Genomic DNA, 16,183 nt, shown 5'->3' with positions numbered 1-16,183 from the left:
AATAGATGGGCAACTTAGAAAATCTATTGACATAGAGAGCGGACTCATTGAGCCCTATACTCTTCAATTTAATCATCAAAAGCGTCAACAACGGGAGAGGATACAGAATGGGAAACAAAGAGGTAAAAATACTCTGTTACGCAGAAGACGCAATACTGATTGCCCAAGATGAAGATAGTCTGTAAATATTAGTCCACAGTTTTAACAAAAAAAAAATAGATAATATGATAATTTCATCCCAGAAAACTAAAACAACAGTAATCAGTAAATAACAAATCAGATGTAAAATAGAAATTGATGGCATCAGTATTGAACAAGTAATGGAAATAAAATACCTTGGAATTACAATGTCCAGCTACGGAGACCTGGACAACGAAGTGAGAAATACAAGTACAAAAAGCAAATGGACTGGCAGGATGCCCGAATAACACTAGATGACGAAACGATATATTAACACATATTTTGAAGTAAATAATTTATGAAGCCAGTATAAGACCAATAATGACATATGCATCAGAAACAATACCCGATACAGCCACAACACAAAGCTTACTAGAAATGGCAGAAATGAGAGTACTGAGAAGAATTACATAAAATACGCTGAGAGATCGAAAGAAAAGTGAAGACATTAGAAAAAAATGGAACGTACAGTGTATAAACGAATGGACACTAAATATAAAAAAAAAAGAATGGAACAACTACATAACCAGAATGGGGGAGACACGTGTGGTCAAAATATCAAGAGATAAATCACCAATCGGTAGAAGAAGTATAGGCCGACAGCACAAAAGATGGAGTGACAACCTTCCATACAGATATCATCCGCCAATAAATAAGCAGAATTGCTTATAATGAGGAAAAAAAAGAAGAACTCTCTTTTCGCACTAATCCCTGTTTTGCGTTGCTGTTCTTTTTGAACCTACATTCCGTGATTCTTCATATTGCGTGAATATTAGTTTGGCGTCAAACGATTCCTAACCATCTTTTCATTATACGCTTTCTCATTTTGTAATATATCGGTGTCACAGCTACACCTCCCCTAACAAAGTTATTCGTAGTTTTTTGTCACTCCACTCGTCTATCGAATAATTTTCATTTACTACAACATGAAATCCTTGTTTGTCTTTCCTTTTTTTTAACAATAAGTGCCACACACTATAGAGGTGGTCTTAGGGTAGTTTTGAGTTTCGTTAAAATTTTTGTTTCACATCCAACTTAAATATTATCTATCCCACTTTCGAGGAGGAGAATCCGGTATACAACATGTAAACATTTCATTTTGGCTAACAATAAAACAAACACTGAAAACTTTCACTGTTTTCACTGTTTCACATTTTACTATTTCCACAAAATTGATTAAAAATTAATGCCACTACAGCTGTTTCGGCAGAGTACCTTTCCAAAGTTATGGGTTTTTACTGTGCGTTTACATTTTAATAGTTATTTAACTAACAAGTGTATTAATAAGGGCGATTACCAATTGAGATATTTTAAAGCGAGAGCGGGGCGAGCCCGTTAGTGTTCAAGATTGTTAATCGCCATTTTAATTCACGAGTTCGTTACAAAACTTTTCCGTCGACCGTACTTTTCAGAAATAAAGATATCTTACTTTAAATTTTTATTTACTTAACGATCAACAACAATTGTTTCAGCTTTCATTAACTTTATTCAAAGTTTAATTTTCCTTAGTGGTAGTTTTATTATTGTAAACATTAATATTCGAAATAGTAGGAAATTATCATTGATACATGATTATCTGCTGTATAGAATTTTGAAAAATTTATATTTAAGTCTTCTTGGACCTCTGTAAATTCTGTGATAGAAGAAGAAGCGGTGGTGCTGAAGGAAGTAATTTGACAAGGTTTAGTGGTATTTTGTCCCAAGAGTTTTTCAGCCGTCTCAAGTTTATTCTGCATAGAGTTATCTATATAGCCTTCTGCTACAGCAGTCGATTTCCAGCCACCAAGTCTTTTAATAGCTAAAAAGTCTGCACCACTGTCACACAGTATTGAGGCAGATAAATGTCTAAAACAATGCCCAGTGTAGAGATGCGGGTACTCTAATTTCAAGAATTTAGCAATAACGGAAGGAATTTTGGAAAACGTATTTATGCCAACTGGCTGTGTGGAACATTTGTTATTTTTATAAAAAATGAAAAATCGTTTATGTGGTGTGTGTGCCGGTCTTAAAGAAATATAGTTTTTGATCGCATTGAGAATGGTATTTGCTTCGTTTTCTACTATGGTAAATATTCTATTTGTGTGTGTTTTTGATCCTTTTATTGTGACAAGAAACTTTGACCCCAAGTCTTGAACGTTATTTGTTTCTAATTTCAATAGTTCGTCCTTTCTTAACGCACCAGCCACTCCGAAAATCAATGCAACCTACAAAATGAAATGTTATGAAATACGAGTATTAAATATACAGTGCTAGTCAAAAGTCCGTACCCCCCCTCGTATCTTTTGAACGGTTATACGTATAATAGTAAAATTTGAAGGGAGGAAATAAACAGACGTAAGCTTCTTAACTAGTCATGACAGGTGACGTAATAGTGACAGATGACTTTACAGCGCCACTGTGACAGATAATTTTAAATGAGACCTTATGGCAAGTAATACCTCGTTTGAAAGGTATTGAAAATACCTATTCAGTCATACTAATTTTGTTTGAGTTTAAGCTAATTTTGATGAATAAATGAAATAATATAAGATTGTAGTTTTGCATTTAATTAATAAAATATCAAAATTCCGCCTATGATTACTTGTCAAAAAGGTTGACGTTGACGTAGAAACTACTAGAGAATTGAAAAACTTCAACTTTTTTGACAAAAAACCCATAGGCGGACATTTGAGTTTTTATTAATTAAATGCGAAACTACAATATTATATTGATTTAATTTATTCACCAAAATCAAAATCAACTTAAGCCCAAAAAAATTAGTATGACTGAATAAGTATTTTGAATACCTTTCAAACGATGTATCACTTGCCATAAGGTCCCATTGTCGTCTTCTGTCACTATTACGTCACCTGTCATGACTAGTTAAGAAGCTTACGTCCGTTTATTTCCTCCCTCCAAATTTCACTATTATAGGTATAACCGTTCAAAAAATAAGAGGGGGGGTACGGACTTTTGACTAGCACTGTATAAACTTAATTTACTGGTTTACCTTTTTCATTAGAAACACGTCGTTAGGAGCATCCGAGATGAATTTCTAGACTTGTTCTTTCTCAGTGTTTTTGATTTCTTTGGTACATAACCTGTTCTTTTTTTCTTGATAAACATAATTAACTTATTATAATTAGATATATCAATGTTTGATTTTAAACTTAAGGTTGATTTTAGCATCGAATATTTGGGCCATTGCTATTAGTCCTTTTTCGGCAATGTTTGAAAAATATGTCAACAATACAGATTCTGAATATCCTATTATTTTTGTCTCGTCACACTATGCAATAAATTCAGCGTATGTTGTTTCGTACAACACTCTGATTTTTTCAGGCAGTAAACTTAAAGATATTTCATTTGCAGTTTCTGCCACTTATGGTGGAGTTAAATTAAACTCTTCGTCAATATCCATCTTTTGATTTTTCAAATACACAGAATTTTAAACAATAAAGTAAATAATGACATACAATGACAGATAGTACTAACAGCGGCTACTTGATTTTAAATTTTATAGTGGGAATATAAATAGGTATATGTTTGGTTGCCTACACCACAGGCCACTGCCAATCACAGAGCGATTAATTAATTTATGCAAGCAATGTATGTTGTGTTGCCTATAATGAAATCGATCATTAATAGAAAATCATTCTTTAATAGGGGTCATTAATCAATGATTTTGAGGGTGTTACAATTGATCATAAATGGACGGTCGACGGAAGAGTCTCTAACCGAATAGGTTGACGAGTGGGGAGCTGTTTGTCTCAAGTTGGTCATTAAGAATTAGGTATTTTTAATTGATTAATTTCAATAGATTCTAATAAAGATAGCTTAAAGCCAACATTTTGAATATGGGGTATTTTATACTGTTCATTAAAAGAATGATGATGATCTAGACGGTGAAGTGCGTATAATCTGTTTTTCTATTATTGATAGTTCTTTTGGGTTCTGCCATTCGTTCGTCAAAGGTTCTGTCAGTTTCACCGATGTAAGTTTTTGGACAGTTTGTATACACCACTCTGTAATTGCTTTCTCTTGTGGCTCTTATTGTTCTTAATGAATTTGCTTAAGTTGTTGTTAGTTCTGAAACCTAGTGTTATTCCTTTCTGGTTTATGTGTTTGGCTATTTTTATTGATATCTTGCCTGTATATGTGATAGAGCAGAACGTCCTGGGTTCTTTCGGTACTAGTGGGAAGACTAATTATTTCGGGGCTTTCTTATGCATTTTTTGGTTTAACATTTTGTTAATTGTTCGTTGTACCCATTGTTTACTGCTATTTTTTTTTCTTTATTAACCGCATCAACTACTAAGAGTTATTAGCGGGAGAACATAATATACAGTTAATTACATTTGAACATACAATCAGGATTTGTACATATAATATTACAATTAAGTGGGTAGGTTTGGAGTACAATATTTTTTTTAACTAATAACTAAAGTATACAACTTGTCCGTATCTTAATACTAGACATATATAATATAAAAAAAATTAAACTTCTTCACAGTTTGTTTAAAAGGCCAATATCCTTTAGATAATTGAAAAGGTTTTTCGGATTACAATTATCTCCTAAAACATCTTTTATATTTACAGGTATTGGATGTTTGTTTCTTTCATTAATAAATTTAGGACAATCTACCGAAATATGTGGTATGGATATATTACAGTTACAATGATCACATATAGGGTGATTTGATTTAGATATAATATGACCATGAGTTAGTCTGCTGTGTCCTATATAATCGGCGGTCGATGTTTATCTCACACCATGAATGTGTTGTACGTTTAATAGTCTGTAGAAATGATTTTGATTGTTGCCATTTATTTCCCCATTCACTTAGCAATTTCTGTTTCACGAACGTTTTAAAATCGGTCACTGACACTGTATTCACTGCTATTGAAGATGCACTGTGTATTGTTTTACCGGCATAATGATCCACTTTTTCGTTTCCTTCCAAACCAGTATGTGATGGAACCCAAAAGAAGTGAATTTGCTGTTTTGCTTGGTTTATAAGGTGTAATTGATGTTGTAGTAGCTGAACAATAGGATTACTGGTATAGAGCTGTTTTATTGAATGTAATGCACTGAGAGAATCAGTAATTATCAGAGTTTTTGAGATGTTAAGGTTGTTTACATGAATTAATGCTTGTACAATCGAAAACAATTCTCTAGACAGGATACTGTTAGTAGATGATAGTTTAAATTGCAATATGGAATTTGGAGTGACAATTGCTGATCCTACACCATCATTGGTTTTGGATGCATCTGTATAGATTTGATAATAATCGGAAAAACATGAAAGTTTGTTAAGTGACTCTTGGTTTATTATTTTGTGAGTAGTTTCGAACTTATTATATTTGGTGAGAGTTAGATCACATTGTAAAGGGGGTAATGTCCATGATGGAAATTCAGCCGTAGTTGATTTATCAAAGAATTTGGGAAACTGAACACTATACGAGGAAAGATACCTTCGAATTCTCTCATAGAATGGTGGGTCTGTTCGAGTTTGTTTAATATAAATATCTTTAAAACGGTCACCAACTGTATTATGAAGAGAGGGATGTGATTTTATTGATTGAATGCTTGATGCATAAGCTAACGATAGATATATTCTCCTAAATTTCAAAGGTGGTTCACCAGTTAAACATTGTCAACTTTTAACAGGGCTAGTACGAAAAGCTCCAGTGGCTATTCTTAATGCTGTATTCTGTATAGTTTCAAGCTGAGCAAGTAATGTCTTCTTGGCACAAGCGTAAACTATTGAACCATAATCAATCTTTGATCGTATAAATGATTTGTAAATATGAATAAGGCTTTTAAAATCTGACCCCCAATTGTTGTTACACAGAGTTCGCAATAAATTCAGACCAGTTTGACAAGTTTTCTTGATGTACATAATGTGCATTTTCCAAGAGAGTTTTTTATCAAAAAACATTGCTAAAAATTTTATATGGTCAACATATTCTAAGCTGTTTCCATATATTTGCAAATCTGGCTTTGTAGAATGTCGATTCTTTGAAAATAATATACATTTGATTTTCGTCGTAGAAAATTGTACTCCCACTTGTTTTGACCAATTCTCAAGCTCGTTTAATGTGCATTGTAGATTTTTTTGTGTCGAGCGAATGATTTTTCCTTTTGTATATAATACTAAGTCGTCAGCATGTAATCTTGCTTTAACAAGTTTTGGTAGATTATCTAATATTTTGTTTATGGAAATCAAAAAAAGTGTTGAACTTGTAACAAAAATTGTGGGGTACTTCTGTTTGAGTAACCGTTGGGAGAAATATCTAAACTCCAACAGAAGTAGGCAAAGAAGGGGAAGCAAATGTATTGGAATGAAGGGGCTTCTACGTTGGGAAGCAAATGTAACAAATACTACCTTAGCGTACAAGTAGTACTTGTATGGGAATGTGAAATGAAAAAGTCAGATGGTAAACTATTGACAGAAACAGAAGTAGATGGATGAAACTGACTGTAGTTAAGCTAGCAGGGTATAGAAGAGAATGAGCCCTTGATACTCAAGGATAGTTCGGCCAATTTTTTGCGCCGTCAAAGACAGTAAATCTACAGAATATAGATGATTGATATAAAGGGAATATCAAGATGAACAAAGACTAGAAAATATAGAAAAATAACAATAAATCGTGGGCGCCAGTAGAGCGTAGACTATGGCTCTACCAGGTATCCTATACTGCTGCACTCTTGCTAGTTAGTTGCTATGACAATAAAATTAGTAAACCTAGAAACATATGACAACAACTAGGTAATAAAAGAAATATTATACAACCTAATCAATATTGTATTTAGCTTTTACTTATATGTACAATAAATTCGTATATGTACCAACAAGGTATACCCTAAAATTAATAAAAAAAAATATTTTACTAATAAAGTATGTACAATTTACAGTCTACAGAGTAGTTTAAACAAAAGAGGAACAAAGTCCACCCCTAAAAATTGGTTTGAAATGTCAAATCCAATTTATGGTACAAAAAAGAACCGACACACTACTCGAGGTAAAACTCTAACTTCATGTGCGGTTACCATAATAAAAAAAAACAAGTTAAATGGTCAATTACCCTGAGGGGGACGAAAGCCAAGGTTCATTAATTATAATATATAAAAAAAAATTACCAAATTTTCTCCGGATAGTTGAGCTCAATTACCTTTACACGTGAGAAAAGAAACAAAAGAAATTAATTTATTAGAAAAATGCAAATTTGAAGCCTTGAAGAGGAGGTATTATTTATTATTAAAGATTGAAAATATTTAAATTATTTCTTTTGTTTTTTGTTTGAAAAATTATGAATAACTTAGTGGAGTATAAGGTAAACTTATTTAATTTGATATTTTTAATAGATTATTTAATGTTCCAATTATTTAGAAAAAATTAATGTTCTTGAGGATAATAATAAAAAAAAATACTTAATCACTGTCCAACACCAACTAATGTAAAGTCTTTTCCAAAGTTCCAAACAAAATAATGATAGTCCAAAAATCAACTCAAAAGACGATTCCAGCTCCTAGGCTACCCCGTGACTGCTGCTAAAGTTTTTTTTTTTTTATTTCATCCCTGATGTTAGTGGGATGAACATTCCAGTGGTTCCAAGTGGCTAAAAGATACAAACCCATTGTTAATTTGGGTAATCAATCTTATGGAATTAGGAAATAAGTTGGAAGTTAAACTTCCAATAAAAACTGGTCAGGATCCATTAAAAGAAGTGTTGTTTTTTTTTCTGTACCAAAAACATAGGTTCCACTTGACCTTGAATAACTTTATGGAATTTTATATAGAAACATGTGGATTTAGAGCTAGGAATGATACTAAAAATTGTATCTATAGATAGTTAGTCGAAATATATAATAAAGACAAGAAGAAATGAAAAGAATTTATGGAAATTATAAATTTTCCGGTCATCAATATGGCTTCCTATATTAATGAAGTAATAACACAACTTACCCGATAGCAATCATCCCAAATTTTTACCAAATTAATACTTTTCTTCTTCAACAAAACAAAACTTTCTCCTCCTTCAACTTAATTACGATAGCTTCCGTATAAAAAAAATAACTAAAAGGTGATTCCTTTTTTTGTTCAAAAAGCCACCGACCACTTGGAACTTATTTATTTAGAGGTTCAGCTAACAGTGAAACTTTTTAAAAATTTGACAGTTCTTCTTGATACTTGCGACAGCGGCTACTCGTGGAACTAATGTCCAGTGTTGGCGGTGTTGCAAGATGGAAAAGTAGCATTTTATAAATATTAAATTATTGATTTTTAATTAAAATATTTTCATTAAGTAACGTTCCGTTACATTCCCCTCCAACTTGATGAAAAAAAAATTTAGGTACAAAATTTTTTTTTCTAAACTTAAAATATCACTAACCATAGTGGTCTTTTTCTTCATTACACATTGATTAACAAGATTAAGACAATTTTATCAAGAAAAAAGTATGGACTTCTTCAGATTCCATAAGATGACTCAAAGTCATATTAAATGTCTGTATAAACCATTAGTGAAGAAACCAAAACATTGACTCGATTATAGTAATAAATTTATAGTGACAAATAAGTGTCGAATTGGGCACTAGGTCCAAAATTGAAATATCCATGGACATCAAATTTATGATGGCATATCCAAGGACGAACAACCAGGCAAAATGTGATCCAATTCGCACAATAAGGAACTAGTAGCTATACTAAAATAAAATCATAGTAATGATTGACTGAAGAAAATGAAGAATTGAACACTTAATCCAAAATTGAACTCACAATGGACAACAGATTTATAACAGCATATCCAGAGAAGAACAACCAGGAAGATTTTTGGAACAATTCTCACTAATACCAAATAATACTAATATAACAAGGAACTAATTAACACAAATTAAGTGAGCAATCGGACGCTATCCAAAATCGGACTAACAATGGACACCAGATTCATAAAAGCATATCCAGAGAAGAACGATCAGGAAGATTTATGGACCAATTCTCATTAACACTATATAAAATAAATAACTTAGGTCTACCTAAACCTTATACCAAACTAATCTATTGGATATAGATATAGAATTTATGGTTTCGAACAAAAGGACAGCCATAGATCGATTCCATCCTTATATCGAGTTACCATAGCATCCATGAACCCAATCCAATAAACAAAAAAAAAATAAACAAAGTGTGAGGTAATGTATGTCACACTTATCCATACTAACCAACAGAGATGTAATCAATTAAACCGAAAATAAGATAAATACCTAAAGTATATCGACTAAAGGAATTCGGTGACTAAATAAAATTGATTCGTGCTGGTATTCGCTAGTTATAGCATGTTGCTACAGCAGATGTATGCCAATAACCAGACACAATAATAAGTAAAAATAAAGTGGTGAACTAATATTCTGTTCTGTGATACCACTATCTGGGTAACAGAAAAATGTCGAGAACAAGCAAACAATTTTAAATAAAACTGTAGATTTATGATATGTTCTCACATATGTAGGATTATCTAGGAAATATACCTGATTCTAAACAACAACTACAAAGGAGTAACAATATAATGACAATAACAACTCATCTGTCTAAATACCCTAAATATGGAATCAAATGAACTTGCTAGGTATAGGGATAGTCAAAGCACAAACTCTATGAATAAGCGACATAATATAAACTAAATAAACTTCCCTATCAACCTCTAACAAGGTAACTGGAATAATTAGATAATTACACTAAAAATGGTTGTCATTATCCAACAAAAAAGGATCAATCATTTCATGATTGAACATGGTTATGACGAATAAACATCTGTGTACTCTGCCATGAAAGACATAGATTACGAAATTTAATCGAACAGCACTGGCCACGTACCGAACAACAACTTCGAACCCACGTATTCACTAAATCCTAGTACACACAGACTAATTCTTAGAGAAAATAATATGAAAGACACAAGAATCCATACCTAAATCTATATTACAACTAATTCCAGGTTCATACTGTATGTTAATAAGGGTATAAATTATTGTGAAGTATTTAGGACATCCGTGACAACATAGATAAGGTAAACCAATAGCAAATTAAACTGTAACATCTTTCCAATATGGCAAATCCAATAACAGGATATAAAACAAATAGCAGATAATCAAATATCAAAAGGTAACACACAAGTCAAGATATAGTAGTGTACAACGTAGTCCCATTGCAGTTAAATATGAGTAGTTGTATGAGTCTACATTGCCAGATATATTATATAAACATATAAATCATCCTTCCTATGTAATGGATGTGTATCAAAAAGAACAAAAAGAAATAAGTCTGAGTCCCTATTTATTTTATATTGCTGATGACAGGACTAGTACCTAAGCTTGTTACTGATAGTAATTAAATGCACATCTTATATCACCAAAATATGATGAATTCACCCATCCGGTACTACATATATGCAATAATTACCTAATAAATTAAAGTCTCAAAAACTGCCAAAAGATAAAAATTAATCCATGTAACTAAAACCTATCTGGTGACAAAACAACATTAGATTAAAATAACAAACCGCAGTAAAAATCGAGCTAAAGACAACAGAGGAAGATATTAGCTTAAACAACTCTGTTTAGCTAATTTTCGTCTGAAGAAGAAGAACCAACCTCGTCCATGGTATTATCAGGTAGTAAATCCTTTATGTGAAACTGACCAATTCGTTTGTTCGCCGAATTGTCCTTTAATTCATACACTAAAGGAGATAATACCCTCACGACCGTGCACGGGATATATTTCTGACAAAACTTTGCAGAAATGGCATCACCCTTACTGGATTTTACAAAATTACGCTTTAAGACCCGATCACCAACAAAGAATCGCAAATCTCGTTTCCTTAAATTATACTGACTCTGATTCCTGAGGTAAGAAGTTTTTAACTTTTTCCTAATGTCAGCAAAAATGGGGGGTAACTGTTGGAGATCTTCCAGACGATGGAGATTCTCCGAAATCTGAGGAAGAGTAGTACGATTCTCAGAAATTAATCCAAAATAGTCACCACACAGTGGAACATTTCTTCCAAAATTAAGATAAGCTGGAGAACATTGGGTGACTTCATGAACAGAAGTACGAATGGCCTGAGCGACTGAATGAATATATTGATCCCAAGCTCTATGATCCATATAAGTATAAGACCTTAGTGCAGTTACGATACTGCGATTAACACGCTCAGTATGGTTTGCCTGCGGATGGTAGGCAGCATTATAAAAAATCTTTTGGACCTTGTATTTACTCAAGAGATCTTTAAAAGCTTTGGACACAAATTGTGGTCCATTATCACATGATACTATTTGAGGAACCCCAAATAGTAAGAAAACTTGTTCTTCTAAATATTTTAAAATGGCTGGAGTTGTGGCCTGACGAAGAGGAAAAACTAAGGGAAACTTAGTGAAATAATCCACAACTACCAAACAACATGTATTACCCTTATAGCTACGTGGATATGGTCCAATAAGATCTAATGATATCATTTGCCAAGGAAAATTAATGTTCCTGTAGGAACCCATGAGTCCAGCTTGAGGTAGGTTACTTGGCTTGCAGGTTGCACAAACTCTACATCTAGAGATGTATTTCTTGACCGAGTTGCGCAGACCAGGCCAGTAATATAAATCAGCTATTTTACAAAAAGTTTTATAAAACCCGAAGTGACCTGATGTCACATCATCATGAAAATTTCTCAAGACTTCTTCCCTATTAGCTGTTGGAACTACTATTTTCCAGTCAGACATATTCGACAGTGACTCTATAGGACTGATAACATGTTTATATAGAACATTATTCTCTACTTTGAAATCAGGGTACTGACTAGGTTCTTGGGTAACCTTCTCCAACATGTTCTGATACCATGTATCCGGAACTAAAGTGGATATGTCAAGAAGGTTGACATCAAACGTTCGAGACAATGCATCAGCTACTACAACACCATTAGCCTTGCGATGTACGATATTATAGTCAAACGCTGATAACTTACAAATCCAACGAGATAATCGTTGGGATGGATTACTCATAGAATGCAACCACAACAACGAACTATGATCAGTTATAAGTGTGCACTTACGACCTTCCAAATAATAACGGAATGCCTCCAAGCCATGAATGATGGCAAGCAGTTCACGTTCAGTAGTGGAGTAATTTTTCTGAGCCTTGTTCAGCTTCTTGCTTGTGTAAGCTATGGGGTGTTCTGAACCGTCTTTCATCTGAAAGAGTACACCACCTGAAGCTGTATTCGAACAATCAGTCATGAGGTAAAAATGTTCCTTGAAATCAGGAGAGGTCATGACTGGAGCACTGGTAAGGGCTTCTTTAATGCGATGGAAAGCATCATCAGCCTCAGGAGTCCAGGTAATAGTCTGGCCCTTTTTCCTATTCTTAAGAAGGTCAGTAAGAGGTGACAACAAAGTAGAGTGAGAAGGCACAAACCGGCGATAGTATCCACACATTCCCAAGATCCTACGTAACTGGGTGGTGGTTTTAGGTATGGGGAAGTCCTTAATAGCAGATACTTTATCCGGATTTGTCCTCAGACCTTGACTATCAACAACGTATCCTAGGAATTTTAAATTAGGACGACAAAAATTACATTTATCTAAATTCACCGTAAGATTAGCCTCTTTAAGGCGTGAAAATAGCTTGCCTAATATTTCAATATGTAAATCAAAATCAGGAGTAACAACTAAAATATCATCTAGATAATAGAAGACATATGGCTCAAGTTGTGGACCGATAACCAAGTCCATTAAACGACACATTGTCTGGGGAGCAGAAACAAGACCGAAAGGCATGGTAACAAATTGAAATAGCCCTTTCCCACTGACAGCAAAAGCGGTATACTTCTTACTCTCTTCACTCAAAGGAATTTGTAAGAAGGCCTTAGATAGATCAATGGAAGAGATGTATTTAGCATTCTGAAGTTTGCTTAAGATAACATCTATTCTGGGGATAGGATAAGCGTCCCTATTAGTAGTGATACTATTTAATTTTCGACCATCGAAACAAACTCTAAAGGATCCATCCTTCTTTTTTATGAGCCAAAGCGGACTGCAATAGCAAGACTTGGACGGTTCGATAATATTTAAGGAGAGCATCGAATCAACCTCCTTTTCTAAATCTGCCTGCCATGCTTGAGGTATGGGATACTGATATTGTCGAAAAGGGGTTGAAGTATTCACTTCAATAGTATGAGACATTAGATGAGTACGGCCTAATTTATCGTTAGAAGAAATCGATGAAAATTTAGAAATGATATTCTCTAGTTGTTTTTGTTCCCTGACAGACAAACTAGAAAACTCACGAATAGCACTGAGGGTTGACAAATTGAATGATGATATAGAAACGGAAAAGTCAGAACAGTTCAATGTGCTGTTAAATGTATTTAAGAAATCCATGCCAAGAATTATGGAGTTTCGAACAGAAGGTATGATATAAAATGTAATTGTTTTCCGAATATTAGCAACTAAGATGTCTGTCTCAAATTTACCTGTAATTGACTGAACTGTACCATCTGCAGTAGACACTTGCAAAGAAGAAATAGGCATAATAGTAATATCAGTATTTTCTAGTAACTTTAATGAATAAGAACCTATTAAAGAAATATTTGAGCCACTATCTAATAGAGCTAAGCATGATTGTCCTAATATCTCAATTTCAAGATACGGTCGGTTATCATTGTGTTTTCTGACTAATAAAGAATTTATATCAAAACCTAAAGGATCTGCTTGGTTATCAAAATTATGGGGTAACAACACAGACATATTATCATTACTAACAAAACTAGAAACGGGTATAGACAAGGGAACTACTTCACTACTACACTTACCATTATGTTCAACACTATCAACTAAAGGAGTATTTATGGATGACCATCTATGATCACTTGAACCATGTGGACTTAATATATCACAATTAGAGCTTACTGTTTTGATTGATTTTGATCTGTGGTGCGTGCTGATCTTTTTGATGACACCCCTTTCCCTTTCCGACTGGGAGATGGGTTTGTGTTGCTTGACGTGCTTGGACTTGCAGATTCTGTTGATGCTGGGGTTTGGTTCCCTGATAGGGAAGTGGAAGGAGAAACGCTCAGGGGACGGACCTCCAACGTTCCGTTTCCCGAACATTTGAAACAGTTCCGTTTGAGGGTATAATAATAATAATAATAATAATAATAATAAATGTCTTTATTAGTATTCCAAAAATTATACAACAAAACAAAAATATTAATTGGTCTGTAGGGCGAGGTTCAGCTTGTACATCATTGAAGGACAGCAATGTACAGCTGCTCTTCCACCTAACCCCCGGTATTTTCTCGACCACAACCGTGGCAGAAAATACGATTTTGAGGGATCTCACACCCAACAAACGTGTGACCCGGAAGATGACAATTCCAGCAGACAACAGAACTCAATGCCGAAACATTCCGTTCAGGACCCTTATTTAGAAATAGGCGATTGTCGGGATGAGGAAGAAGGTGGAGAAGACCAAGATAACGTTTCCTCCAAAAGTTTGCACTTTTCAGTGAGGTCTGTGATACTTTGAATGTCCATCAAAGCTAATTGCTTATGGTAAGAAGGTAACAGACATTTGAGAATGATTTTTATTTTGGCAGAGTCTGTTAGAGAAGTCTCAAGTCGACTACACATGCCTAAAATTGTGTTAATAAACATAGTCACAGGTTCATTTGGTTTCTGTTTATGGTTCTTTATTTCGTCTAAGAGGTCATCTTGAAAAGAATAAGGGAGAAAATCAGATTTTAATTTCTGAGCTAACTCAGACCAAGTGGAAAAACTATTACGATTATTCATATACCAAGTAAATGCAGGACCTGTAAATAATTCAGCAGAAGCTGACTCTCACTCACACCTCTTGAAATACGGAGACATTCCACTCTTTCCAAAAATGTAATTACTTGATCGTAGTGACCTTGACCAGAAAATGAAATTCCCCACTTATGTATGTGAATAGGTTTGGGGTGTAAGAAAGAGTTAGCTACTTGAACAGAAGAAGTAGGAGTGGAGGTGGCTATCGGACATACTCGAGAATCAAGTTCGCCTTCTAAACCAAGAATCCTAATGGACATAGAGCGCTTGTAAGTTTGTTGTTCCTCATCAGAGCAAGATAGTAAATGAACACGACCAGAGATATGAGCAAGACGTGATATGCACCTAGAATACATGCTATCATGGACAGTCCCTCTAAAATCAGATATCTTTTTAGCAAGATCCTCAATCGTCTCGTTTATCCCCTGTTGTTGTTCAGGAAAAGGAATAGCTGCAGCAGAAATTTGTCGGAAACTCCTATTCCCTTGTTCTTGTTTAAGAGCACCACGCAATAGACTGCGTTTTCTATCAACTTTATCGGATTCTTCGACCTCTATGTCCCTTATCCTCAACTCGTAATCTAATTCCTTAACTAACAAATGTTCTGGCTGAAAGGCACACATGATGAGAGGAAAAACAAACAATGAAACAATCAAAATCAAAAATGTGACCAGCAAAGTATATTTAAGTTTGTAAGGGTATCTATGAAGAAAATATTAGCAACACACCAACAGAATCAACAAATCTCACCAATAATTATAATCAGGTTATCAATGTAAATGTGAGTAATGAAAATAATTTTCAGTTATGTTCAAAAATAGCTCTGAAAAAAAATATGTACCTATATATTTGGTCAACAATTAGTTGATCCTAAAAATATACCAATATTGTCTGAATGTATTCAAATGTATAGAATAATCTATGTTTTAGTTATTTATTGTTAGGTTAAATATATATTATATAAACTCCTAATAAATTATAAACTCCAATATAGACTGCCAGCTGTACAACTATAACTAAAAATAGGGTATTTAAATATTAATCTAACAATACAGCAATATAAGAGTACCTGAAAAAAAAATGATAACAAAATTGGGGATAAAATAAATCAACAACAAGATGTGAGGGAATACCAACAGAAAATAATACAGAAACTTAGATAAAAGA

Source organism: Diabrotica virgifera, chromosome 6 (genome assembly GCF_917563875.1).
Source record: "Diabrotica virgifera virgifera chromosome 6, PGI_DIABVI_V3a".
Taxonomy (NCBI): Eukaryota; Metazoa; Arthropoda; class Insecta; order Coleoptera; family Chrysomelidae; genus Diabrotica; species Diabrotica virgifera.
This window is presented reverse-complemented; position numbering follows the sequence as displayed.